This window comes from Myodes glareolus, chromosome 11 (assembly GCF_982192425.1).
Source record: "Myodes glareolus chromosome 11, mMyoGla1.1, whole genome shotgun sequence".
NCBI lineage: Eukaryota > Metazoa > Chordata > Mammalia > Rodentia > Cricetidae > Myodes > Myodes glareolus.
Genome location: NC_142036.1, coordinates 65615107 through 65642866, shown reverse-complemented (window position 1 = coordinate 65642866; position 27760 = coordinate 65615107). Strand labels below are relative to the sequence as shown.

The window sequence follows — 27760 nt, the reverse complement described above, 5'->3', positions numbered from 1 at the left end:
TGGGAACACTTGACAAGCAGTGCCTTTGTTTTGTGAAGGCAAAGATTCATGGGCACCACACCCCAGCAAAGCCATCTCTAGGGATTAACGTTGGAAAGCTATGACTGGGTGGTCGTGGGCCAAACAAGGCTCGTCATGCTATGATTACTCCGACAGCAGGTGGCTAAAACTTGCCAACAAAATAATATCTTCAAGATATAAATTAGTAAGACAATAATAAAATGGTGGTTACTATGAGGAAGAAGGGGGCTGAAAGGGTGTGGCTGATGAATGGGGGAACCTGAAGCACTAGCAGGTCCATCTCTTAAGCTGGGTGATTTGTTAAACTATACAAATATGTCATGTTCACCTTCCTTGAAACATTTCAGTGTTCAAGTATGAGATATGTTTCAGTCTCTTAGTCTCCCTGCTGAAAGTTAATCCTTTCAGTTTTGGTTTATAACTCTTAGTTGAATAAACTCCATCAGTTAGAATCCTTCCACTCACTGCCACGTCTCCTTCTCCTCTGACTATGACATAATTTCCCTTGGGACTCCATAAAATCCCTGATAGCTAAAGGAGGTTGAATGGTTCACACGTAATTATCTGCAAGCCCTAGTAGCTCATCTCCCCTAGTCTTGGAAGACATGTTCTGGTGTTCGCTACACAGTGTGCTCACTTTGAGCCTCTGTTCCGTACTGGTCTTGGAGGTAGCCTGCCCGAATCTTCTTGCATGACACCTAGGCTATCTGTATTTTACTACTGCCCTCAACACTCTCACATGGTTGTTACGTGATTCTTATGTGACTCTTATTTGGCTCGTATGTGGCTCTTACGGGCTCAGATACTCTCAACTACTGTCTGTGCGCTGCCCTGAGCTCAGCATGAAGCCCTAGGGAGGCCGCCTTCGCCTTGTTCATCCTTTGCTTTTCATCTTACTGCCCCATGTTATGGAAGGTCTCTGGGCTCTAGGGCAGTCCCAAATCAGGCATGCTTCTCTGGCTTCAGCCCCTCAAGATCCATGCTCCAGACCTGCCCCACAGATAGCCACAACGTAATCTCCTCTATGTTCTTGTTCATTTTGTAAGCTTCATCCTCTGAGCATATCAGATTTTGACTTTTAAGATTTAAACAGTCTTAACAATCCACTGAGCATCTGGAAAATTCTGAAATAATATGAATTATTTTTATTATCTTTACTTCTGTCGTTTTGCTTCACGTACTTTAAAACTCCACTATCAGGCTTGCATTTGCTATTGCCATGACCCCTTTATATACTGACCTCATTTGTTTGTTTGCTTGCTTAGGTTTCCAGCAATGGTGGCAGTGGTGCTTTGGTTTTAGTTTGTGTGTTTGTTCTGTTGTAGTTGTGGTTTGGTTTGGTTTGGGGAGTTGTTTGTTTGCTTGTTTGAAGTCTCTCTATGTAGCCCAGGCTGGCCTCAAATTCAAGATCCTTCTGCTTCAGTCTCATGGCTGCTGAGATACACAAGAATATGTCACCGCCACCCCCAGATTCACCTATTTAATGCTAAATAAATAGCATTCCCTTTGTGTTCCCTTTGTGTCTCATGTAATGTTTGTCTCAGTGTTTCATCTGCTATTGTACAGTTTACTCAGCCCTCTTATGTTTGTCACTTATGTGCTGTATCTTTTCACCCTTTTATTTGTAACAGGTTGCTGGGGCTCTGTTCCCTTTTCTCTTTTTTTCTCCTCAATCTTTTAGATTTTCTCTGTTCCTTTTTGTCTTTTAGATTAGATCATTTCAGTTGATCTACCTAAGAATCCCCATATCTTACTTCTGCCATCTTCAATCTTCTCTTAAACCTCTTCAGTAGATTATTTCAGATGTATTTGTCAGTTCCAAAGTTTCCCATTTTGTTATTTTTATAATTTCAAGTTCTTCACTGGGGTATGAAGAGGTGTGTATGTGTGTGTGTGTGTGTGTGTGTGTGTGTGTGTGTGTGTGAAATGTCACAGTGAAACCTATTGTTTGTTCGCTAACAAACAATATTTTTTAAAAATGAAAATAATACAAAAAAATTATTTTCCTTGGCATCTTTGAACACGGTAACTTACTGCTTAGAGACCTTCCTTTGCTAAGTGAGATATCTGGTCACCGTCAGGTCCATCTTTTCTGCTTGGCACAGGAGAAAGCATACATATTATATCCTTCTTATACTTTTATGGTCAATAATTTTATGTCATTATGTATTCAGAGGGATTTGTCGTTATTGCCGTTGTTTGTGTGAGATAGGCTCTCAGTGCGTATTTGAAGCCAGATCTCAAACTCGAGATCCTCAGCCTCCAGGTGCTAGGAATACAGTTGAATGCTACCACACCCAGTCGTCCTGTCCTGTAGCTTTTGGTTGCGTCTAGAACATCAGAGGTTTTGGAGACTCTGCATTCCTGCTGCAAACATTGCTACTCCTGCTTGTAGGTGAAGCAGGTAGAATCCTGACATCCAATCCCATGTTTTCAGTCTTGGCTCAGTAGCCTGGAGTCTTGTTTTCTGTGGATAGCTCAGGGTTCAAACAGAAATCCAAGAAGATGATACACAGAATTTGGGGCTCCCTTTTTGTGGCTCTATTTGCCAAGATCTCTTCCCCTCCCTTTCAGTCATTGTGGTTACTTCAAATTCTATTCTCAGGAAGGCTGTGAGATCTCCATCCACGTTTAGTATCTTAGAGTGCCAACTATGACTCCCTTTCAGGTTAACATTTGTAAGAAATAAAGTTTACAACCCCAGAGAACCTAGGTGACAAAGAGGACCCTCAGAGAGACATATAAGGGTCCACATAGGAAGGAGAAAAAGACAAGATCTCCTGAGTAAATTAGGAGTATGGGGATCATGGGAGAGGGTAGAAGGGGTGAGGGGAGGAAGGGAGGGGAGAGGAGAAAATGTATAGCTCAATAAAAAACAATTTTAAAAAATATAAGAAATAGGGGAGAGACCTTTTCTTTAGCTCCATAGCCACAGGAAAGTATCTGTGCTCCTGTAAACAAACTCCAACCTCCATACACTCTTGTAAGCAATCCTAATGAAACCCATTAGCTCACACACACGTGTGCACAGGAGTGTGGGAGTAAGAAGGCAGAAAAAGAAAGATTTTTAATGGGAGTGGGAGGAAGCGAGAGGGTAAAGACAGTGAGCATGATGAAAATGCATTGCACAAATACCCAAGAATATCGTGGAACCCATTATTATATGTGAATTATATATGCTAAAAATTAAAATTCAAAATCTATGAGATTAGAACTTGTCGGCACGGTTCCTCCCCTTCAGATGCCCATGGAAAATTCACAGGCACAGCCTGTTCAGACTGGCGTCTCATGCCTCCGGATGACGACTGCGGCTTGTACTTCTGAAGGATTTTGTCTATTAGAGAAAGTTCTCTGATAGGAGTTTGTGCTGTTGCCAAAAGCAGAATCAAGTACTTGCCATCAAATCAACAGTTTCTCTCTTGCCTCTAGACTTCTGGCTGTTTCTTTTATTTTGTTGTTTTGTTTTGATTTTTTTTCTTTATCCCTTTCTCCTCCTCATTCTCACTCTCCATTTTTTTTTATTTAAAGCTGGCTTCTGACTTGTTATGCTGCTGAGGATGACCTTGAGCTTCTGATCCTCCTGCATCTTACCTCTTTAGTGTTAGAATTATAAGGGTGTGTCTCTTTCCCCCCTCCCCTCTGGGGCCACAAGATCTCTCCAGTGCTGCTCCCTTGCATGCTGACCCTGGACTGTGGGCTCAGGCTGGTAGGGGCATTTCCTTTGCTTTGAGAGCCTGCCTGAGGACAGGTAAGCTCTGTCTCAGCTCAACCACACTCCTGGCCAGCAAGAGACAGTAATCTTCTAGCAGACATCCTTTGGAGGAGGGGTGAGTTTTCTCCTGTCCCGAGGGCTTTGGCTGGGAGGAATTCAGACTTTCCCCGCCCCCCCCCCTGGTGACTTTCTGGTCACCAGGCAGAGGAGGGCCCTCCCTGCGGAGCTCTCCTGAATTCTGTCCTAGCCTTTATCCAGGTACACCTTCCTCTCTTTCCCCCCTCCCCTCTGGGGTCACAAGATCTCTCCAGAGCTGCTCCCTTGCATGCTGACCCTGGACTGTGGGCTCAGGCTGGTAGGGGCATTTTCTTTGCTTTGAGAGCCTGCCTGAGGACAGGTAAGCTCTGTCTCAGCTCAACCACACTCCTGGCCAGCAAGAGACAGTAATCTTCTAGCAGACATCCTTTGGAGGAGGGGTGAGTTTTCTCCTGTCCCGAGGGCTTTGGTTGGGAGGAATTCAGACTTTCCCCGCCCCCCCTCGACTTTCTGGTCACCAGGCAGAGGCGGGCCCTCCCTGCGGAGCTCTCCTGAATTCTGTCCTAGCCTTTATCCAGGTACACCTTCCTCTCTTTCCCCCCTCCCCTCTGGGGCCACAAGATCTCTCCAGAGCTGCTCCCTTGCACGCTGGGCCTGGACTGTAGGCTCAGGCCGGCAGGGGCATTTCCTTTGCTTGGAGAGCCTGCCTGAGGACAGGCAAGCTCTGTCTCAGCTCAGCCACACTCCTGGGAGCAAGAGACAGTGATCTTCTAGCAGACATCCTTTGGAGGAGGGGTGAGTTTTCTCCTGTCCCGAGGGCTTTGGCTGGGAGGAATTCAGACTTTACCCGTCCCCCTCGACTTTCTGGTCACCAGGCAGAGGCGGGTCCTCCCTGCGGAGCTCTCCCAAATCCTATCCCAGCCTATATCCAGGTACACCTTCCTCTCTTCTCCCCTCCCCTCTGGGGCCACAAGATCGTCCCAGAGCTGCTCCCTTGCACACTGGGCCTGGGCTGTGGGCTCAGGTTGGCAGGGGCAGTTCATTTGCTTTGAGACCCTGCCTGAGGACAGGTAAGCTCTGTCTCAGCTCAGCCACAATCCTGGCCAGCAAGAGACAGTGATCTTCTAGCAGACATCCATTGGAGGAGGGGTGAGTTTTCTCCTGTCCCGGGGGCTTTGGCTAGGAGAAATTCAGTCTTTCCCCGCCCCCCTCGACTTTCTCATCACCAGGCAGAGGAGGCTTCTCCCTGCAGAGCTCTCCCGAATCCTGTCCCAGTCTTTATCCAGGCACACCTTCCTCTCTTCCCCCCTTCCCTCTGGGGCCACAAGATCTCCCCAGAGCAGCTCCCTTGTGCGCTGTGCCGGGGCTGTGAGTGCAACTCGGCAGGAGGGAGGGCCTGTGTTTCAATAGACTACCTGCCGAAAGGTAGACCTTCTGTCAGTGAAGTCCCTGCCCAACAAGGGAACCTGACCTGGTACCAGAGGTTCCAATAGAGAGCATTTGAAGGAAGTGATGGGCAGACGCCAAGGCAAGAACTCCTCCAACAATCTAAAAAACAACATGAAAACACCAGATACCAATGACCCTACAATAGAAGGTCTTGAACCTCTTAATTCAGAAGAAGCGGACAAAAATGCCATTATGAAAGCAATAGAGTCCCTTAAACAGGATATGAATAACTCCCTTAAAGAACTGGATGAGAAGTACAACAAAAAGATTGAAGAAATGAGTAAAGAAATGGATGAGGAATATAACAAAAAGTTCGAAGAAATGAGTAAATCAATGAATGATACACTGGGAAACCAAGAAAAAACAATCAAGCAGGTAATGGAAACAGTTCAAGAATTGAAAACTGAAATGGAGTCAATGAAGAAAACACAAAACGAGGGCCGGCTGGATATGGAAAATCTAGGTAAACGAACAGAGATTACAGAATCAAGCATAACCAATAGGATACAAGAGATGGAAGAACGAATCTCAGAGTCTGAAGATACCATAGAGAAAATAAATGCTCTTATCAAAGAAATCAGCAAATCCAATAAATTCTCATCACAAAACATTCAATAAATCTGGGACACAATAAAAAAACCAAATCTAAGAATAATAGGGATCGAAGAAGGAGAAGAACTGCAGATCAAAGGACCAGAAAATATATTCAACAAAATTATAGAAGAAAACTTTCCCATCCTAAAGAGTGATATTCCTATGAAGGTGCAAGAAGCATACAGAACACCGAATAGACTGGATCAGAAAAAAACATCCCCTCGCCATATAATAATCAAAACACAAAGCATTCAGATTAAAGAAAGGATATTAAGAGCTGCAAAGGAAAAAGGTCAAGTAACCTATAAAGGTAAACCTATCAGACTTACACCAGACTTCTCTATAGAAACCATGAAAGCCAGAAGGTCCTGGATAGAGGTACTGCAGAAACTAAGGGACCATGGATGCAAGCCCAGACTAATATACCCAGCCAAGCTTTCATTCACTATCAACGGAGAAAACAAAATATTCCAGGATAAAAACAAATTTAAACAATACGTAACTACTAATCCAGCCTTACAGAGAATATTAGAAGGAAAATTACATCCCAAGGAATCCAACATTGCCAAAACTGACTACAATAACTCAGACATCTAGCGACCCTTCACTAGCACAACTCAAAGAAGGAAAACACATACACTCTACTACCCAAAAAAAAAAATGACTGGAGTCAACAACCACTGGTCATTAATATCTCTTAATATCAATGGACTCAATTCACCTATAAAGAGGCACAGACTTAGAGATTGGATACGAAAGCAGGATCCAACATTCTGCTGTTTACAAGAAACACACCTCAACCACAAAGACAGACACCTACTCAGAGTAAAGGGTTGGGAAAAGGTTTTCCAAGCAAATGGACCTAAGAAACAAGCAGGTGTGGCCATTCTAATATCTAACAAAATCGACTTCAAACTAAAATCAATCAGAAGAGATGGAGATGGACATTTCATACTCATAACAGGAACAACTCATCAGGAAGAAGTCTCAATCCTGAATATCTATGCCCCTAATATAAAGGCACCCACATATGTAAAAGAAACTCTTCTAGAACTCAAGGCAGTCATCAAACGACACACACTAATAGTAGGAGACTTCAACACTCCTCTCTCACCAATGGACAGGTCAATCAGACAGAAACCAAACAGAGAATTAAGAGATTTATTGGAGGTATTGAATCAAATGGATTTAACAGACATCTATAGAACACTCCACCCAAATAGGAAAGAATATACCTTCTTCTCTGCAGTTCATGGAACCTTCTCGAAGATTGACCACATACTCGGTAACAAAGCAAACTTCCACAGATACAAAAAAATATTAGTAACCACCTGTGTCTTGTCAGATCACCATGGATTAAAATTAGAATTAAACAACAATGCTACCCCCAGGAAGTCAACAAACTCATGGAAGTTGAACAGTCAACTACTAAATCTCCCCTGGGTCAAGGACGAAATTAAGAAAGAAATTAAAGACTTCCTTGAATTTAATGAAAACAAAGACACAACATACTCAAACCTATGGGACACTATGAAAGCAGTGCTAAGAGGAAAGTTCATAGCAATAGGTGCCCAAATAAAGAAAACGGAGAAAGCACACATTGGAGACTTAACAGCACACTTGAAAGCCCTAGAAAAAAAAGAAGCTGATTCACCCAGGAGGAGTAGAAGACTGGAAATAATCAAACTGAGGGCTGAAATCAACAAAATAGAAACAGAGAAAACAATCCAAAGAATCAATGAATCAAAAAGCTGGTTCTTGGAGAAAATCAACAAGATTGACAAACACCTATCCAAACTAATCAAACGGCAGAGAGAGAACATGCAAATTAATAGGATCAGAAATGAAAAGGGGGACATAACCACAGACACAGAGGAAATTCAGAAAATCAATAGATCTTACTACGAAAGTTTATATGCCACAAAGTTGGAAAATGTAAAAGAAATGGACATTTTTTTAGATAAGTACCATATACCAAAGTTGAACCAAGAACAGGTGAACAATCTAAATAGACCTGTTAGTCGCGAAGAATTAGAAGCTGTTATCAAAAATCTCCCTACCAAAAAAAGCCCAGGACCAGATGGTTTCAATGCAGAATTCTACCAGAACTTCCAGGAAGAGCTAATACCTATACTCCTTAATGTATTCCATAATATAGAAACAGAAGAGTCATTGCCAAACTCCTTTTATGAAGCTACAGTTACCCTAATACCAAAACCACACAAAGACACAACCAAGAAAGAGAATTACAGGCCAATCTCACTCATGAACATCGACGCGAAAATTCTCAATAAAATACTGGCAAACCGAATCCAAGAACACATTAGAAAAATTATCCATTATGATCAAGTAGGCTTCATCCCAGAGATGCAGGGATGGTTCAACATACGCAAATCTATCAATGTAATCCATTATATAAATAAACTGAAAGAAAAAAACCATATGATCATTTCATTGGATGCTGAAAAAGCATTTGACAAAATTCAACACCCATTTATGATAAAGGTGTTGGAGAGACTGGGGATACAAGGATCATACCTAAATATAATAAAAGCAATATACAGCAAGCCGACAGCTAACATCAAATTGAATGGAGAGAAACTCAAAGCCTTTCCACTAAAATCAGGAACACGACAAGGCTGTCCACTCTCTCCATACCTCTTCAATATAGTGCTTGAAGTTCTAGCAATAGCAATAAGACAACATAAGGAGATCAAGGGGATTCGAATTGGAAAGGATGAAGTTAAACTTTCGTTATTTGCTGACGATATGATAGTGTACATAAGTGACCCCAAAAACTCTACCAAAGAACTCTTACAGCTGATAAACACCTTTAGTAGTGTGGCAGGATACAAGATCAACTCCAAAAAATCGGTAGCCCTCCTATACACAAAGGATAAAGAAGCTGAGAGGGAAATCAGAGAAACATCACCTTTCATGATAGCCACAAATAGCATAAAATATCTTGGGGTAACTTTAACCAAGGAAGTGAAAGACCTATTTGACAAGAACTTTAAGTCTTTGAAGAAAGAAATTGAGGAGGATACCAGAAAATGGAAAGACCTCCCCTGCTCTTGGATTGGGAGAATCAACATAGTAAAAATGGCAATTCTACCAAAAGCAATCTATAGATTCAATGCAATCCCCATCAAAATCCCATCAAACTTCTTCACAGAACTTGAGAGAACAATAATCAAGTTTATATGGAAAAACAAAAAACCCAGGATAGCCAAAACAATCTTATACAATAAAGGAACTTCAGGAGGCATTACCATCCCTGACTTCAAACTCTATTACAGAGCTACAGTATTGAAAACGGCTTGGTATTGGTATAAGAACAGAGAAGTCGACCTCTGGAATCGAATAGAAGACCCGGATATTAACCCACAAACCTATGAGCACCTAATTTTTGACAAGGGAGCTAAAGGTATACAATGGAAGAAGGAAAGCATCTTTAACAAATGGTGCTGGCATAACTGGATGTCAACCTGTAGAAGGATGAAAGTAGATCCATACCTATCACCATGCACAAAAATCAGGTCCAAATGGATTAAAGACATCAACATAAATCCGTCCACTTTGAACCTGATAGAAGAGAAAGTGGGAAGGAGTCTACAAGATATAGGCACAGGAGGCCTCTTCCTAAGTAGGACCCCAGTAGCACAGACAATAAGAGAAACAATGAATAAATGGGATCTACTGAAACTGAGAAGCTTCTGTAAAGCAAAGGACACTGTCAGTAAGACAAAAAGGCTGCCTTCTGACTGGGAGAAAATCTTCACCAACCCCTCATCAGACAAAGGTCTGATCTCCAAAATATACAAAGAACTCAAGAAACTAGACACTAAAACTCTAATTAACCCAATTAAAAAATGGGGTACTGAACTGAACAGAGAATTCACAACAGATGAACTTCGAATGGCCAGAAGACACTTAAGGTCATGCTCAACCTCCTTAGCGATCAGGGAAATGCAAATCAAAACCACTTTGAGATACCATCTTACACCTGTCAGAATAGCTAAAGTCAAAAACACCAACGATAGCCTATGCTGGAGAGGATGTGGGGTGAGGGGAACACTCATCCATTGTTGGTGGGAATGCAAACTTGTGCAGCCACTGTGGAAATCAGTGTGGCGGTTTCTCAGGAAACTGGGAGTCAACCTCCCTCAGGACCCAGCAATTCCACTCTTGGGAATATACCCTAGAGATTCCCGAACATACTACAAAAGCGTTTGTTCAACTATGTTCATAGCAGCACTATTTGTAATAGCCAGAACCTGGAAACAGCCTAGGTGCCCCTCAGTAGAAGAATGGTTAAAAAAGGTGTGGAATTTATACACATTAGAGTTTTACTCAGCGGTAAAAAACAATGACATCTTGAATTTTGCATGCAAATGGATGGAAATAGAAAACGCTTTACTGAGTGAGGTAAGCCAGACCCAAAAAGAGGAACACGGTATGTATTCACTCATAAGTGGATTCTAACCATAATTAAAGGTTTTGAGCCTATTATTCGTGATCCTAGAGAAGCTAAATAAGAAGACGAACCTGATGAAGATTATTTAGCTATCTGCCGGGAGGTAGGAAATAGTCAAGAGTCCCAGGTAACCTCGGGTGCATGGGGGGGGGGGGGTGGGAGGGGTGTTGGAAGGGGAGAGGGTTAGGGAGGAGGGAGGAGGGGAGGAATGGAGAAAGCTCGGTTGACCGGGATGGGGGGGAGGAAGGAAGGTTGAATATGGGATCAGGGAAGAATATATTTCAACTAAGGGAGTCATTTTAGGGTTTACAGGAGACTTGATTATATATGGGATCCCAGGTCCAAGGAGAGATCCCCAGATTGTTCTCTGGACAGAGGAGAGGGTGCCTGAACCGGCCTTGGCCCATAACCATACTGATGAATATTTTGCTTATCACCATAGATCCTTCACCTGGTGATGGATGGCGATACAGATGGAGACCCACATTGGAGCATCAGACTCAGCCCCCAACGTCCAAATCAGGAGCAGAAGGAGGAAGAAAATGAAAAAAGGAAATAATGTCTGCGAGGGATGCTATCACCCACTGATACAAGGGGACGGATCTAATGAGAGTTTACCAAGGCCAGCTGGACTGCGACTGAACGAGGACGTGATCCAACCAGTTTCTCTGAATGTGGCCGGATTCTCTGATTGTGGCTGGCCTGGAGTCTTTCTGAAAAGCCATTGGCAATGACACTGGGACATGTTTCCTCTGCATATACTGGATTTTGGGGATCCAGTCTGCTGGGATACTCACCTTCCTGGTCCTGGAGGGAGGGGGGGAGGAACTTGAACTTCCCACAGGGCAGGAAACCCTGACTGCCTTTAGGGACTAAGAGGGAGGGGGGGGAGTGGGAGGGTGTTGGAAAGAGGGGCGTAAATGGAAACTTTTATAATTTAATAAAATTACAAAAAAAAAAAGAAAGAAAAAGAAAAAAAAAGAATTATAAGGGTGTTTGCTGCCATCTGTTCTGAGGATTGAACCCAAGACATCATGCAGGCTAGACAAGCACTCTAAAAACTGAAGGACCTCCCCAGCCCTGTTGTTGTTTTCTGATTGGAAACACATGGGGCCAGGACGATGGCTCCGTGAGTAAAAGTGGTTGACACCAAGCCTGAGGTCCTGAGTTGCTTCCTGGACCCATAAGGTTGAGAAGCAGCTGCTGAAAGCTGGCTTCAGACCTACATGCTGTGGCACGTGGGCACTCACACACATATGAAAAGATAGCTGATTACTTAGAGATAAATTAAAACCAAAAAAAACTACTTAGAGCACAATGAACTCTATCCTTCTTTCTGTGATTTGTTGTGTTCTTCCTTCCCTGGGACAGTAAGAGTCAAGCTTGCTGTCCAACATTAATGCTGAAATGCTAAAGGAAAGAAGTGGAGCAAGTATAGATAATTTTAAGTATCACTCTGTAAATACTGCGGATATATATTGGGATGCAGATATATTTCAGAGCATTTAAAACTTTAAAACAATTGCTTGAAGCAGTTTGGCTGCTGATCAGATTCCCTGCTAAGGGCAGAACTCCAGCACCCACACCTAGGAAAGTGGCAGACCCAGGTGAAGCCTCTCAGTGTGGATAGTTCAGGTGGAAAAAAACACAAAGTCTAGTGTGTTGACAGAGGTTTCTGCCCCGCCCAGTCCTGCAGCCATTTAGCCCCAAAGAAGCACACAGAGGCCTACATTAATTATAAACTGGTTTGCCTGTTAGCTCAGGATTCTTATTAACTAACTCTTACATCTTAAATTAACCCATAATTCTTGTCTGTGTTAGCCATGTGACTTAGTACCTTTTAGCAGTGAGGCATTCTCATCTTGCTTCCTCTGAGTCTGGGTGATGACTGCAGACTGAGCCTTTCCTCTTCCCAGAATTCTCCTATTCTGGAGGCCCTGCCTATACTTCCTGCCTGGTTACTGGCCAATCAGCATTTTATTAAACCAATACAAGTGACAAATCTTTACAGGGTACAAGAGCATTGTCCCACAGTACTAGTGGGGGAAGAAAATGCTCAAAGACATTGTCTAAGAAAATGGAGACACCCTCCATTTTCACCCATAGTTTCAGCATGTGTTAAACTAAAAGATACTTAATTGACTCCCCTGAAACCACAGACTTTATTTTAGGGGCAAAAGAGCTGAGTCCCCCACTTCGCAGGCTTCCTAATTTAGTCTGTCAAGGGCCTTCTCCCTAAGCACAGACTTGGCAGTATCATAGCCTGTTTTACAGTAGCATGGGGCCCTTCTGTTTCTTTCTTTTTTTTTTTTTTTTTGAGTAATCAATGTTGTGTTGCTGACTTTAATTCTGAGCTGTTTAAACCAGGCTAACGCATGATGGAGAATTCATCCTCTGTTTCAAAGTTTCAACCACAGCAGAGTGAATTAAGGCTTCTTTATGTTCTTTTAGTCTTTTAGGATAAGGGACATTCCAACTGCCATTTCTAATTGTAATAAAGCCGTACATCCTCCCGTGGATGGTTTGTCATAGCATCTACATATTCATGGCTCATGGGATCTTACAAAGATTAATTCAGATGAGCTCATAAGTGTGTTGGCGTAGGTATCTAGTGGGTGTTTCCATCTGTGTGCAACTGATATTGAGGATAATATAATGATGCCAAGTCGAGGCTTCCCTGCCCAGTGCCGCCCTCAGATTCAATCCTTAGTCTGAATCTGCATTCTCCCTGGAGCATCTTTTTGTCGTCTCAAATGAGACTGACAGGCTGAAATCAATGAATTTCAGAAATGTTACTTTCAATTTTGTGTCTGTGTCCATGGGTTTAGTCTTTCAACATTCGGGTTATATAACACATGCCAGCATCTTCCAGACAAATCCATATACATCAAGAGAAGAATTACTGTGTTTCTACTCAGACGACAGCATGTGCTTCCCATGACACCAGGGGCCTAGTGAAAAGAAAGTCAACCACTCATAGCGCAAGATTAAGAGTTCCTACAAAATACAAAATACAGTAGTTAACGTTCTTGAAAATGTATTCAGAGAGCCTGTTATTTGGAATGCTAACTAAAGAAATTAGCTTAAAAATGAAGGGGAAATTGTTTTCTAAAATGGTTCACTGAGGTCTAGGTTAGTTCCATGGTAAAGAACTTGAGAAACACGCACAGGGCTCTGGGTTTGATACCCAGTAGCACAAAATAAAATAAAATAAAATAAAGTAATACAGTCCTTTGTTCCGGTAAACAATGGAGCCCACTCAGATTACCCAAAGAGAAATTTAACAAATGATGCCAAATGCCCACTGTAATTGATGACCAACCTAGCTTTGACGAAAACTAGATATAAGTATTTGGGATTTATTTTTAATTCTTTCCTCCTATGAAATAAATATCAGTATTTTAAATGTTTACTTTATGTGTATGGGTGTTTTACCTGCATGTACGACTATGCACTTTGTTCATGCAGTACCCTCAGAGACCAGAAGACGGCCATGGTGCCACAGGTGAAGACGGACACTAAAAAGAAATCTCACATTAGCTCAGAATTGAGTATAATAAAGGGTTATTTATTTAGGGGTAGACTCACAGATCACAGTCCTCTGCTCAAACAGGGAACAGAAACCAAATCCAGCAGCCGGAAGAGAGAGGGAGCGCGCACTTTACATCAGCATTTATAGTATAAGAGGCCACGCCCAAGTGGACAGCTACTGGCTGAAGGATTTCCTACAGCACACAGGGACTGTAGTTAGAGATGACTGAGTGCCTGTGGGTGCTGGGAACTAACATGAGTCCTTGGAACAGCAGCCAGGGTTCTTAATCCCTGAGCCATCTCTCCAAGATGTGAGAGAAACTGGGGAAAGGGAAACCATAATCATAATATATTGTATGAAAAAAAAGATCTATCTCCAATTAAAAACTACTGTTTTAAATTTTTTAATTATTTGAAAATTATTTGAAGCTACAACTGTATATCTGAAAGAGAATTTAAAATGTAACCAAGGCAGACGTAGCAGCTCACACACACAGTCCCAGCATTCCAGAGGCTGGAACAGGAGGATTGCATGAGTTTGACACCAGACTGAGCTACAGAATGCTATCCTATCAAACAAATAAATAAATAAAACAAGACAAAACCAAAAGAACTTGGAACCTGAAAATAACAATGCTTGACATCTCTTCAGCGATGCATATGTGAGGCAAGGAACACATGCTTCATACATAACTCAACGAAGATGTTAGACCTCGCTCATATCCTAAGGATTGCTTCTTTTCTCTTTTTAGATTTGGGGGTTTAATACTAGAATCCTTGCTAAGGAACCTTTCTCCAGTTCCCAGACTACTGCTATTCATTTTAATCACAAGTCAATGACTTCTACGATACCTAATCACAAATCACACAGGCCACAAATAAAATGCTGATCATTTCAAACAGAACATGAATCATCCTGATCTAAATGAGAAACAATCAGGGAAAGACTGTAATGAGCGGTGACCATGGAGCTGGGGGATGGCTCGCTTGGTGAAGTCCTTGGACTGTTTGCCTTGCCAGCATGAGGACCTGGGGTCTAAACCCAGAACTCACGTGTACATCATGAACATTTGTAACCCCAGCTCTGGAAAGATGGAGACAAGATGCCTGGAGCTGCTGTGAAGACAGTCTAGTCTACTTGGCAAATTCCAGGCCAGTAAGAGATCCTATGTCATAAATAAAAAATAAATGTGGGCCAATCCCTAAGGAACAGCATCTGAGGTTATCCTCTCATGTCCACAGACATGTACATATGCACACGCACACACACACACACACACACATGCACATGCACATACACACACATACGCACACACATGCACACACATACATACACATATGCATACACACACACATACACACGCACACACATTCATGCACATATGCACGCACACATACACACACGCGCACACACATACACACACATGCGCATACACACACATGTGCACACACATACACACACACACGCACATGCACACACACATACACACACATGCACATGCACTCACACACGCGCACACACATACATACGCACACACACACGGGGACACTGATGTTTTTATGTGAAAATAGACAAGTACAAGGTGACAACACATGTTCCCTAGTAAATTATGGATATGTCCAGACAGGTCAAAGCAAAGGGGAATTTAAAATACAAGACCACAACGAAGAGGATCAGATCAGATATTTTGAAACAGTTATTAATATTATTATTATTATTAGTTACCTTTTACCAAGGTAACTAATGCTAAAAGTAACTTTAGTCTGAGATTGAGGTTGCTGAGTCTATGTCTTGTGGAAGTACTGTTTGTATGAGGTTGTGGGGTCCTTGGCACAAGTGTGTGTGGCTCCTGAAGACTTTTCCTGTAAGTGCCCATGTATAGGAGACCTTCCTTCATAACCTCTGGGCTTCGTTAACAGTTTTCAATTAGGGCTGACCCAGCAACTCCGCTTTTATTCTGACTGTGGTGATATGAATGAGAACTGTCCCCCGTAGGCTCAGGCTCTGGAACACTCGGTCCCTGGGTAGGGGTGCTGTCTGAGACAGAGCGGCACTGGAAATGGGCTTCCAGAGTTGATAACCCTCCCTGCTTTCAGTCCTCTCTTCCTCTGCTCCCTGTTTGTGGTTAAGGACACGACCTCTCTGCTTCCCACTCCTGTCTGACACTTGCTGCCACCCCTACCCACCATGATGGACTCTTCTGGAACTGTAAGCCAAATAAAATTCTTCTGTGAGCTGCTTTGGAAAGTCATAATATCGTATCACACCCGCAGAAGAGTGACTGTACGCTGTCAAGTTCCGCTTTTTTCTAAGTGTTATATCAAAATAACTACCTATGCTACAGAATAGATAATATACAGTTAAAGAAAATTCACAGCCCTGTAGTCCCTATGGCCAGGGCGGCAACTTGTGCCTAGACCAGCAGAGGCTGTGGTGCGAGCCTGGCCGACAGTCAGCAAACCCTGTTCCCCCTGGCGCTGCACCCTGATGCTGTGCTGGTGCTAAACCTCCCCAGGCCACAGTGATGGTGGAGTAGTTCCTGGGTCAGAACGTGCTCTAAGTGTGTGGGACTATGTGTTCACTGCCGCGTGGCAATGGCACCTGAATCCCTATAGCAAACAGAGCTTAACTGGACACGCAGTGCACGGGGAGGTGACCCCTGACTGGAACCTTCCGTCCCAGATTCTTGACCAAGACAAACAGGGTGGCACATTGGGCAGAGGAACTGTTCCTGCCAGTGTTGCTCGCTTGGTGTACATTCTGGAGGACTCTATTGGGGGACCACAGAATCACATGACCACCTTCACCGGGAACATCAACCACACCCATCTGATGGTATAAAGAAACGATATTTTCCCTGTGAGCTCTGAAAACAGCTGCTGAATCGCAACCCACAGGAAGCCTTGGTCTCCTCTAGCTTTTTTGGCATCTCCAGAGCTGTCCAGGAATTTGGTCTTGACCACTTCAAAAGAAATTGTGATCAAGACAATGAAGGGTTTTGAGTACATCTTGGCAAAGCTACAAGGTAGGGATTGCTTTAATACACTTGTTGAGACAACAGAAGAGGCCAAAGAGAAAGAAAACAAAGGAAAGGAAACTGGCAACTGCAGAAGAGGCCAAGAACCTGGCCCACAGGGCTACCACCAAGCAGCAAGAGCAGCAGTAACAGTGCGCACATCCCACGGGTCAGTGCGACTCTGCGCCCTCCCCCTTCTCCCCATTGGATTTTATCATTAAAAGCCCACTTCCAGGGGCTGGAGAGATGGCTCAGCGGTTAAGAGCATTGCCTGCTCTTCCAAAGGTCCTGAGTTCAATTCCTGGCAACCACATGGTGGCTCACAACCATCTGTAATGAGGTCTGGTGCCCTTTTCTGGTCCGCAGACAGAATATTGTATACATAATAAGTAAAGAAATAAATATAAAAAAAAAAAAGCCCACTTCCAGATCTGAAGGATTGGCTCCGTGTTGAAGAGCACTCGCCGCTCCTTCAGAGAACCCGCGTTTAGTTCCCAGCAACCACATGGCAGCTTGCAACCATCTGTAACTCCAGCTCTGGGATTCCAAAGCCCTCTCTGGCACCATCTTCAACGGCACTTGGCATGCACATAGCGCACATATATACGTGCCTATGAATAATTAAGTAAATACATCCACAGAAACAAATTGAGTCCACTTTCAGCCCTTTCTGCTGCCTGGATGGTGGGTGGGAATCTTGTTCCTCGTCTGTGGCACACCAGGCTCGGTGTCCACTCAGATCCTGACCTCAACCCCATTGGGCAGCTGATGACAGGTGCACAGGGGTTCAGCGACTTTCCAAAGGTCACAAGTCGTACATGAGCAAGGTAGTAACAAACAAGCGACAGTACATACGGTCCCTGAGGGCAGGGCTCCTTATTATTCTCTGATACGTCCCAATTGCATAGAAAAATATTTAGCTAATGACAGGTGCTTTATAATGCTTGATTTGATTGACCCCAGAGCAGAAAAGAAAGAAAGAAAATTTAGAAAACCATTAAGAGAATCCCACCAGGTGATAAGATGCTACCCAGGCACCACCATATAGGTCCAATGCACTAAAGAGGGAAGGAGGAGGGGACAGAGACTCTCCTGACAGGTCCCAACATCTCCCTCACTCCACCTGACTGTTTTCCTGTCATGCCCCTGAACGTCACTGGACACCATGGCCCTCAGTCTTGAACATCGCTAGACATCGCCCTCAGACTCGATCCAGCGAATAAGCAACGCCAGTTTCCTCTAGCCTCCGGACAACCTCATCCTGAGTGGATAAAGTCGGTATAGATACTAATGGGACCACACAGCAACATCTTTTGTTGTCATGAGTGTCCTGGGGCTAATTTGGAAACTTCCTATTTAATGAGCTCAAAGAAGAGTTCTTTAAGATGTCAGACAACACAGAAAATGGAGGAAGCGCGAGATAAAGAGGAGGTGGGGGGGCAGGAGGAGAGGAGGGAGGGAAAACTGTAGTCGGGATGTAAAATAAATGAAAAAAATAATTAATAGTAAAAAAAAGATAAAAAATAAAAAGAGGGGATAAGTGAGTGATTCAGACACATGCCAGTCACGAGCACCTTTGCCTCCGGCCTCCCAGCAGTGCGCAGCCAACTGAGCCTCTGCGGATCCGAATCCATTCCATCGCGTAAGGACTCAGTATTTTAGTGTTTAATTTATTTTTAATTCGGCCCAAACTACTAATCTTTAAAAATTAACCCCCACAACTGCACAATTTTTTGCATTTTTACCTTATGTCATTGTGTCTTGTGATAAAGCCTGCTTCTGATTGAGAAAATGAACCCGTGTTTATTTCCAAGGGAAACAGTGACAACTGCCTATTATGTGGTGACTATGTAGGCGATTGCCAGCATAAGAGACTCAGATTTCCAGAGGGCAAATACAGCTCACAGGCATGTTTCAGTGGGGCTGACAGTATAAACTTCAGAGAAATAGAGTGTAGATGGCAGGTAAGACCAATCATAGTGAACTGGACAGCAGGCTTCATGGTTAAGAGCAAGTGTTCTGCTTGAAGAGGACCTGGGTTTAGTTCCCAGCCCCCACATGGTGGTTTCCAACTGTTTGTAACTCCAGGAGATCTGATGCCCCAGGTAAAACACACATACACACACACATACGCATACACACATACATACACACATACATACACATACACACATGCACACACGTACACACACATATACACACATGCAAACACACACACGCACACACACACACACAAATAAATCTAAATTTCTTTGAAGAACAGCGGTATTGCTATGACCTTTAAAATAAATTAGACTTTATTCCATTTTGAAAGCTCTCTTTAAAGTCTCTAATATCCTCTGACAAAGGTGCCTGAGTTAAACCATTTTCTTCACTAAGATATATGTTCTGTCCTTTTGATGCTTTTGCAACAAAAAAAATATATGGTTTTTTTAATATAATGTAATTCTTTGGAGTGTTTAAAAAAACATCCATCTTGAGACAAAATGAGAACATAAATAAGCACTAGATTTGGCTTGACTGGAACAGTTACATTTACAGTAATTACAATATGTGATTACTGAAATTATATATTGGGGGAGGCAGCCATTTATTTACAAACATTATAAATATATGATAACACAAGAAAAACACTTGACAGTTCATCACACTAAATTCAACCGTGATACTAGGTGTCTTACAAAGCAAATCTAGAATGAATTCCCTTACAACTTCTGAGGTCTAGGTAAATCTTTTTCGTTTTTGTCCTAACTCTAATTTATTCTTTCCATATATGCATCTGAGCCAAAAAAGTGACTTTAAAACCTCGGTGACAGTCCACAGTTGTTGAGATGAAGTTGATGTCTGTGAAATCCAGTCAGATCTTCACAAAGGACTGGCTCCTGCCAGTTCTCTCTCTCTCTCTCTCTCTCTCTCTCTCTCTCTCTCTCTCTCTCTCTCTCTCTCTCCTTAAGGAGAGCGAAAAGCTGCCTTCTTCCCTCTCCATTTGACCTTCATCCCATGTTTCTCAGGGTGCCCTTAACCAGAACAGGCCCAGGCTCTGGGCTTTTCTGAGTTCCAGGGCCTAGATTCAGCCTAGAAGACTATTTTCCCTCTAATCTGGAGATGTAATGAGAGAACCAAAGTTACATTTTAATTTTTAATGACTGTACCTAAGAGATCCGTGATCCCTGACGCCTCTGATCTGCAAGCCCCTTGCCCAAGGACAGACAGTTCCTAAACTGCTGGAGGCTGCTGTTTAAGGGAGATAACAAGCCACGTGTTTTCACCTCCCTAAACGAGTTTGTTTGGATGTGCTTGATCACATGTGGGTAGGAGGTTCACAGGTAGGAAATACGTCAGTCTGTATGCTTGTACCTGATTGGATCTGATGGAAAATACTTAAACTATGGCAAAACTTGATTCCGGGCTATTATTTTCAGGGAAACCAGAGATGAACCCATCCACCTGACCAGTATTTAATTAAAGCTTGTTTCAAATTTGACTTTAAACTGTGGTAGTGGTCTTATTCTCATTGGGTGGGATTAACAATGCCATCTTCTCTCACAGATGACCATGGGGTCTGGATATCAGGGGCCATGAACACATGAGGTGAACTTGGAAGTGCTTGTACTGACAGCTCCCCTCTGCTCTGGGGACTGAGCAGTAACCAAAGCCTTCCTGGGAAGGTCTTTTTCTGAGTGACTGGGCTGCCTCTCTGTTTAAGGATATAGCCAGTGTCTGACTAGAAGACTGAACTCCCGTGGGTTAGCCGTGGAAACTTGCAGAGAGATTTTCTAGGTAAGGGTCTTGCCTAGTCTGGGTGACGATGTTTCCAGAGTGCTGGAAACCAGTTTGGAGCGGCTGCATCAAGCTGAGGTGATAACCGGGAAGGGATCCTGCCCCAGCTTGCAGGGCGCCTGTAGAGTGTAGTTCATAAGAGGCAGGAGAGATTCAAAATGGTGTCTGAGGCCCTCCAGTGGCTGTTGGTGAAATAGCAGCGGGGCTTTCTGGAAATGTGCAGTCTCCTTGCAGGACGACTATAGGTAAATAAACGTGACAAGTTGCGTTCCTGGTCTGGGTCAGGCTCCAGCTGCAAACCATGCCTGGAGAGAAGAAACAAAAGAGTTCCGAGATACAGTTCTTTATGTTGGGGAAGTCATGGCAGCAGGAACTTGAAAGAAGCTTATTGTGTTCCCATCACATCATCAGAAAGCAGAAAAAGGCTGAAATTATAGTTTTTAAAATCGGGGTTTGACCAGCTCATCAATGGCTGTGCACACCTTTGGTCCCAGCACTCAGGGGGCAGAGAAAGGCGAATTTCTGTGAGTTCAAGACCAACCTGGTCTACAGAGCAAGTTCCAGGACAGCCAGGGCTGCTACTCAGAGAAACCTTGTCTCAAAAAAAGAAAGAAACAAACAAAAAAAAAAAAAAAACAAAAGATGGAGTGTGACCCTGAGGATCTTACTTTAGAAATAATGTGAACCTACCTCATGATATTAATACATATAAATATATTTGTTTGTTATTGATATATTATTATTAGATAAACATAATGTCTCGACTTTAAACAAATTAATTTCATCACCACAACCATTTAATAATGAGTCTTGCATTAGCTCGCAAAAATTTAGGTGCAATATTTAGTATTAAAGCTCAGAATCATGCCCTTAAGGTAAAATTAAAAGAAGAAGGAGTGATGGTGTAGATTCGTGAAGGAGTTTACTAGCCTGTACAAGGAGCTGGGTTCAATCCTCAGCACGGGGGAGGTGGGGAGGCGGGATTTCCGGGGGGGGGGGCGGGATTTCCCAGTTGAACATAGTAACATTTCAGTGCCGGGAGCTGGGGTTGTGGGACGCAGCTCCATTGGTGGAGCGCCTGCCTAGCTCGCACAGGACCCTGGTTTGAGCCTCACCCCCCCCACACACACACACAGCACATAAAGGTAGCCATGATGGTGCACACTGTGATCCTAGCACCTTCAAGGTAAAGACGGGGAGATCAGAAGTGCAAGGGCACAGTAAGCATGAAGATAGCCTGCGTGAGCTACGTGAGAGCCGGTAACAACAAGCACACACACACACATACACACTCTTCCAGGTGTGGTTTCCACTAGTGATGCACGCCCATCGCCCCAACACTTGGGAGACCATGGCAGGTGGACCAGAAGTTAAAATCATCCTTCCCACACTGAAAGTTCATAGCCAACCTGGCTGACATGGGAGCCTGACTCGAGGAGAAAGGACGGGAAGAAGTGGAGGAGAGGTCAGCTGGGGAGATATTAAGTAATTTATTGTAGACTACATGAAGAATTCTATGCCATTCCCAATGAGGGGAAAATGTGCTGAGGTTAGGTGTTCCTGCCATATTTTTAAAAACTTAAAGGAGAAAGGAAGGAAGGGGATATTCCTAGGGACATGCCCAAACTGTGCACTAGGCCCTGGGAATCCCACAAGGAACAACCCATGTATGCTTCCTTCTCTCCTAGAGTCTATGTGTGAGAGACTTCAGAAAACTCCATATCACAAGCTGCAATGAAGCAATGAGCCCACATAAAGGACGCTGGGAGCCTCCATGTCGGGTTAGGACCTCCCCCTGCTCCCCACATCTTGTGTGCAGATTTTTCATAAAACCTTTATCTTAAGGTTTTTATTGTTGATTACTATGGAGGGTAACAAAAATTAGCAACACTTTAAAAGATTGAGAAACCTTACCTAAGTCTTAAAAACACTGGCCAGGAGTGCAGCTCTTGGCCTTTTCCCCCTCAAGTCATAATGAAGTCACGTTTGCTTCTAATTGAAGACAAAAATTAGGAAGAATAATAAATCCATTCCAAGAGTGTCTTCAGCGTAATGGGAAGTGAGCCTCTGTTCAGCCAGCCTGGAAAATGGGAAGGGTCATCAAGGGCTTCACGAGCCTGAGACTGATGGTTAAAAGCCCAGATCGAGCGCTGTGACGACACCACTTCACTAGAAGAATTCCCGAATATCAGCTACAAACGTAGCTCGGTTCAGACCAAGCCAAGGGCGCAGGGCGTAAACTTAGTGTTAGGCGTCTTCCAAATGAGGAAACTGAAATGCGGAGTGGTTGTGTTTAATTCATGGACGTAGCTCAGTGGTACAGTGCTTGTCTAGGAAGAGTAAGAACCTGGGCTCTTTCCTGGTGCTGTGTTTGGTGGAATGTGGAGAAGAAGGGAGGGAGGGAGGGACAGAGGGACGGTGGGACGGAGGGAGGGAGGGAAAGAGGGAGGGAGGGAGGAAGAGAACTTGAGGAAGGAAAAAGGAAGGAAGGAAGGAAGGAAGGAAGGAAGGAAGGAAGGAAGGAAGGAAGGAAGGAAGGAAGGAAGGAAGCCAAACTTACCTAGCTGGAAACTACCTTCCCCGTATTCAGATCAGTTTGATTCAAACCTTCCTCTCCAGCAGAGCACCCCCTCCCAAACCCTTTGGTCTTAAGAGAGTCACTGAGGTGCTTGCTAGCATATAGATCACTGCCTTACCCCAAAACATCAGAATCAGTCTCTCATAAAGGAAAATCAAGTTCCACTAGGAACAGCACATTCAGGCCAGCAATCTGATTTTTAAAAAAGAGCCTGGGTTAGCCCTTCATTCAAGGAGGATCCTATCTCTACAACCTCGTGTTTCCTTTGCATAAGAACATGCAGAATGCACACAAACTGAAACAGACACTGTTGTGGAATATTATTTTAAGGTGTGTTACATTTGTTTATACTGTGGAATATTTGTTTAATGATGCAATGGTTGCGTCTTTAAACAAGATGCAATGGTGTTGCATTCTTTTATGTTGCATTTGTTTAACTCTGTGAAGCTGTGTTACGTTGCCTGTCTAAAACACCTGATGTTCTAATAAAGAGCTGAATGACCAAAAGGGAGGCAGGAGAAAGGATAGAAGGGCTGGCCGTCAGAGAGAGTAAATAGAAGGGGAGATCTAGGAGTGAGAAAAGGAGAGGAGTTAAGGGGCCAGCTACCCAGCAAAACAATAAATCATGGAGTGAAAAGAAAAGAAAGGTATCTAGGAACAGAGAAAGATAAAAGCTCAGAGACAAAAGGTAGATGGGATAATTTAAGTTAAGAAAAGTTAGCTAGAAACAAGCCAAACTCAGACTGGATATTCATAAGTAAGAATAAGACTCTGTGTGTGGTTTATCTGGGAGCTGAGTTATCAGCCCTCCCAAAGCAAAACCTCCCCCGAAAAGCCAAAAGAGTAAAGAATAACACCGCCAACAACAGAGACGGTGCCTGTGTGCTAACACCATCACCCTGTGAATTCTATCTGGCTGACACATGTGAGTTATTCTCCTGAAATATTATGAACATTATGAAATTCTCATTGTTTTTTCCTATCCTGCACGAACTGCCTGGAAGATGAGATGCAAATTAACACATAACATAATTATAGTTCCTCTCACCCTATTCAGAAGTATTTTTCTTTTCCAACAGACTCAGGTGAGGGACCCTTATTTTGTTTAATTTACAACATCCTGTTCTAGTCCTGGAACCAGGAAAGAAAATGAAGAACCAAAGCAATCCTAGGAAGTAAGGACGTAGATGGAGGTATCACAACATCCAAATTCAAGGTAATTTTGGAGATATAGTGATTTAAAAAAAAAACTGGTGCTGCCATAAAAACAGACAACTAGCCAGATGGAGCAGAACAGTGGACCCAGAAACAAACCAACAAAGCTATGGTCATTGTGCTAGCTGGTGCTATGTCAACCTGACACAAATTAGAGTCATTTAGGAAGAAGAACTTCAGTTGAGAAAGTACGCACAACAGACTGGCCTCTGAGCAAGCCTGTGCTACATTTTGTTGATTGATAGTTGATCTTGAGGTGGTAGGGCCAGTTCACTGTGGGTGGTATCAGCCATGGGCTAGTACTCCTCAGAGCCATCATAATTCAGACTGAGCAAGAAATTGGGAGCAAACACTAAGCAGTATCCCTCCATGGCCTCTGCATCAGCTCCTGCCTCCAAGTTCCTGCCCTGTGTGAGTTCCTGCCCTGACTTCCCACAGTGATGGACTCAACGAGAAACTATCAGCTGAGATAGAGCCTCTCCTAGCCAAGGTGATTGTGGTCATGGTGTTTAACACAAGAGAAACCTAACTAAGGCACTCGTCTAATTTTTGATAAAAGTACAGGGAGGGGAAAGATAGCCAATTCAACAAACGGTACTGGTAAAACTGGATATTCACCAACAGAAGACTAAAATTAGATTCATATCTTTCACTTTGTGGAAAAAATAAATTCAAAAGACATCAAAGCCCTTAATTTAAAACACGAAATGCTGAAACTCCAAGACAAAAGCATGTGAAAGAGACTTCAAGACATCGAGGTTAGCAAAAGCTTTCTGAATAGAAAGAACTTCAATAGCACAGGAACCAGCCCCCAGGATCAACAGATGGGAGAACACAAAATTAAAATTGCTGCACAGGAGAAGGAAATATCAGGGGAGCACACAGAATGGAAGAAAAAATCCTTGCCAACTACATTTCAGACAATTCAGAATTTGTTAATAAAAACGAACCTCGGAAATTCAACGCGAAGGGAGTAAAACTGCCAATCAACAAGTTGGCTAATTAATTGAACAGATAGTTTTCTAAAGAAGAAACACAAATGGCCAATAGCTACTTTTTAAATGTGCTCAAATTCCTACTTCTCAGGCAACCTGAAATTAAAACTACGTTGAGACACCACACCACTCGAATCATAAAGAAATCCAACAACACATGTTGGGAAGGGTATGGGAAAAGTAGAAACATTGTTCACCGCTGGTGGGGGTGCAAATTAATCAATACAGCCATTATGAAAACCAGTTTCGTGGTTTGCCAAAAAATTAAAAATATAACTACCTAAGACCCAGCAATTCTACTCCTGGCTACATACACAGAGAGCTCGGCACCTCATCATTTGCATAGAGACATTTGCACATGTATGTTAACTGCTACTCTCTTCACTAGAGCCAGAAAATAGAATCCGACAGTATAACCATCAAGAGGTGAATGGACAATGAAAATCTGGTACATGAGGACCTGACTTCAAATCCTCTGGAGCTCTCATGAAAATCCATGAGTGGTTACACATGCCTGTAAACCCAGAGTTGTGGGGCCAAAGACAGGAGGATCGATGGCTAGAGTTTACTAGTTGCCAGCCTAGCTCCAGGTTCAATGATTGTCCTTGTCTTAAAAGAAGGTGGAGAGTGAGAGAAGACCCTTGATGTCTTTCTTTGTTCCCTGTGTGCATGCATGGGTGTACATACCTGCATACATGCATACTCACACACCACGCACATATGCCTCATACATACCCAGCAACAAGAATGAAATAACAAATAACAAATAACCTTGTGCTTCTGACGTGTATTATTAACCGGGAGAAATGTGAAAATACATAAAGTATGAAATCATTCTGTACCCCCTTATCTTTTTCTACACCCTCAGTAACCCCTTTCTGCCTTCATGTTTTTTGAGTTTTCTTAGATTTATTTATTTTATTGCGTGAGTGTTTTGCCTGTATGTTTGTATGTACACCATGTACCTGCCTAGAGATGGAGATCAGAAGAAGGCATCTGATATCCTGGAGAGGAGTTTCAGATGGTTGTGAGCCACCCTGTGAGTGCTGGGAATAGAACTGAGGCCTCTATAAGAGCGACAAGATCTCCCAACTGCTAAGCCATCTCTCCAGCCTCTCACATTTTTCTTTTAATCTAGATTCTGCATAATTGAAATTTGTAAATGTATTCCCTGCCCTAAAACAAAAATTTTAGTCTGTTGGTACTTAGTTCTCACACATTTATTTTTGTCGTATTTCCCCAGAATTGTCTGTACTTGTGGTTAATTTCTTGATTTTGTCTTGATTTTTTTTGTGATATTCAAATGTCCACATGCATATTTTAATATAACCTATCTGCTTGGGCTTTCCCCAAACAATAAAGGTAAGATGGGCCAGAGAAAAGGGGACAAGTTCAGAGCCCTAGATGATGAGTGGTGAGATTTTCATCCTGTCTTTCTGTATGGTGGTTAGCCAAGAAGGTCAAATAGAAAATGAGTCACAGTTGAGAGTTTATTGCTAACAGGCATGTAGGAGGCGCACAGCCTCGTTCATTATTCTATTTCGGATTCAATATTAACATGCCTTGGATCATAATGCTTCCTCTATTGTTTCCACCATTAGCATGGTGCACCCAATGGGAACACTGGCCCAACACTAATGAGCTATTCACAGGAGAAACAAGGGCAGGGTACCAGGAGCCAAGGTAAAGCAATTAGAGGGAAAGGGAGATGCTTGGCTCCTGACCTAAATTGAATTGCGTTTAAGAGACAGAAACAGATTTTTAATTATGTAATCTCTTTGTTTCTCATTTCCTTTAAAATGTAAAGGTCAAATTCCCCTTGCAAATGCTAAAGGCCAGATCTGATATTTATTGTCTGTGATGACTGAGTTGACTAAAGCCAGAAGCGCCCCATCTAGCCAGATGCAACAAAGCTTGTTTCGTTGTTGTTGTTTCCTTTCTGTTATCATCCAAAGTACTATTTGGGATAATTAATAACCGCTGTCTCTTTTCCCTTTGCATCCTTTTGCATCTTTTCAAATACTGCTCTAGGATTGGGAACGTGAAAGAGTATTTGCCTAGCATGTGTGAATTTCTGGGTTCAATCCCTAGTACAGGAAAAAATAATAATTAAATAAAACAAAAAACTGTTCTAAGAGACACAGTCCACCTTTTCTAAGGAAGGGAATTATTTAAAGACACGAAGGTTTGCGACAAGCAGAAGTCTAGCTAACTTTTGCTTTTTCAAGACTTCACTTTACTTACAGATTGCTTCAAGCTGCCCCTTTGTGGGCAAGAGAGATGGCCCAGTGTGTAAAGGCACTGGACACCCAATCTGATAACCTGAGTTCAACCCTCAGGATCCACCTGGTAGAA

The 27760-nt window shown here is 43.0% G+C and overlaps 2 pseudogenes; one reads left to right on the top strand and one right to left on the bottom strand.

Annotated features, from left to right (window-relative positions):
- Positions 1–16345: 16345 nt before the first annotated feature.
- On the top strand, positions 16346–16987 carry LOC125387676 (PRELI domain-containing protein 1, mitochondrial pseudogene; annotated as a pseudogene).
- Positions 16988–20348: 3361 nt separating this feature from the next.
- On the bottom strand, positions 20349–22393 carry LOC146892400 (RAD9, HUS1, RAD1-interacting nuclear orphan protein 1 pseudogene; annotated as a pseudogene).
- Between the last annotated feature and the right edge of the window lie 5367 nt (positions 22394–27760).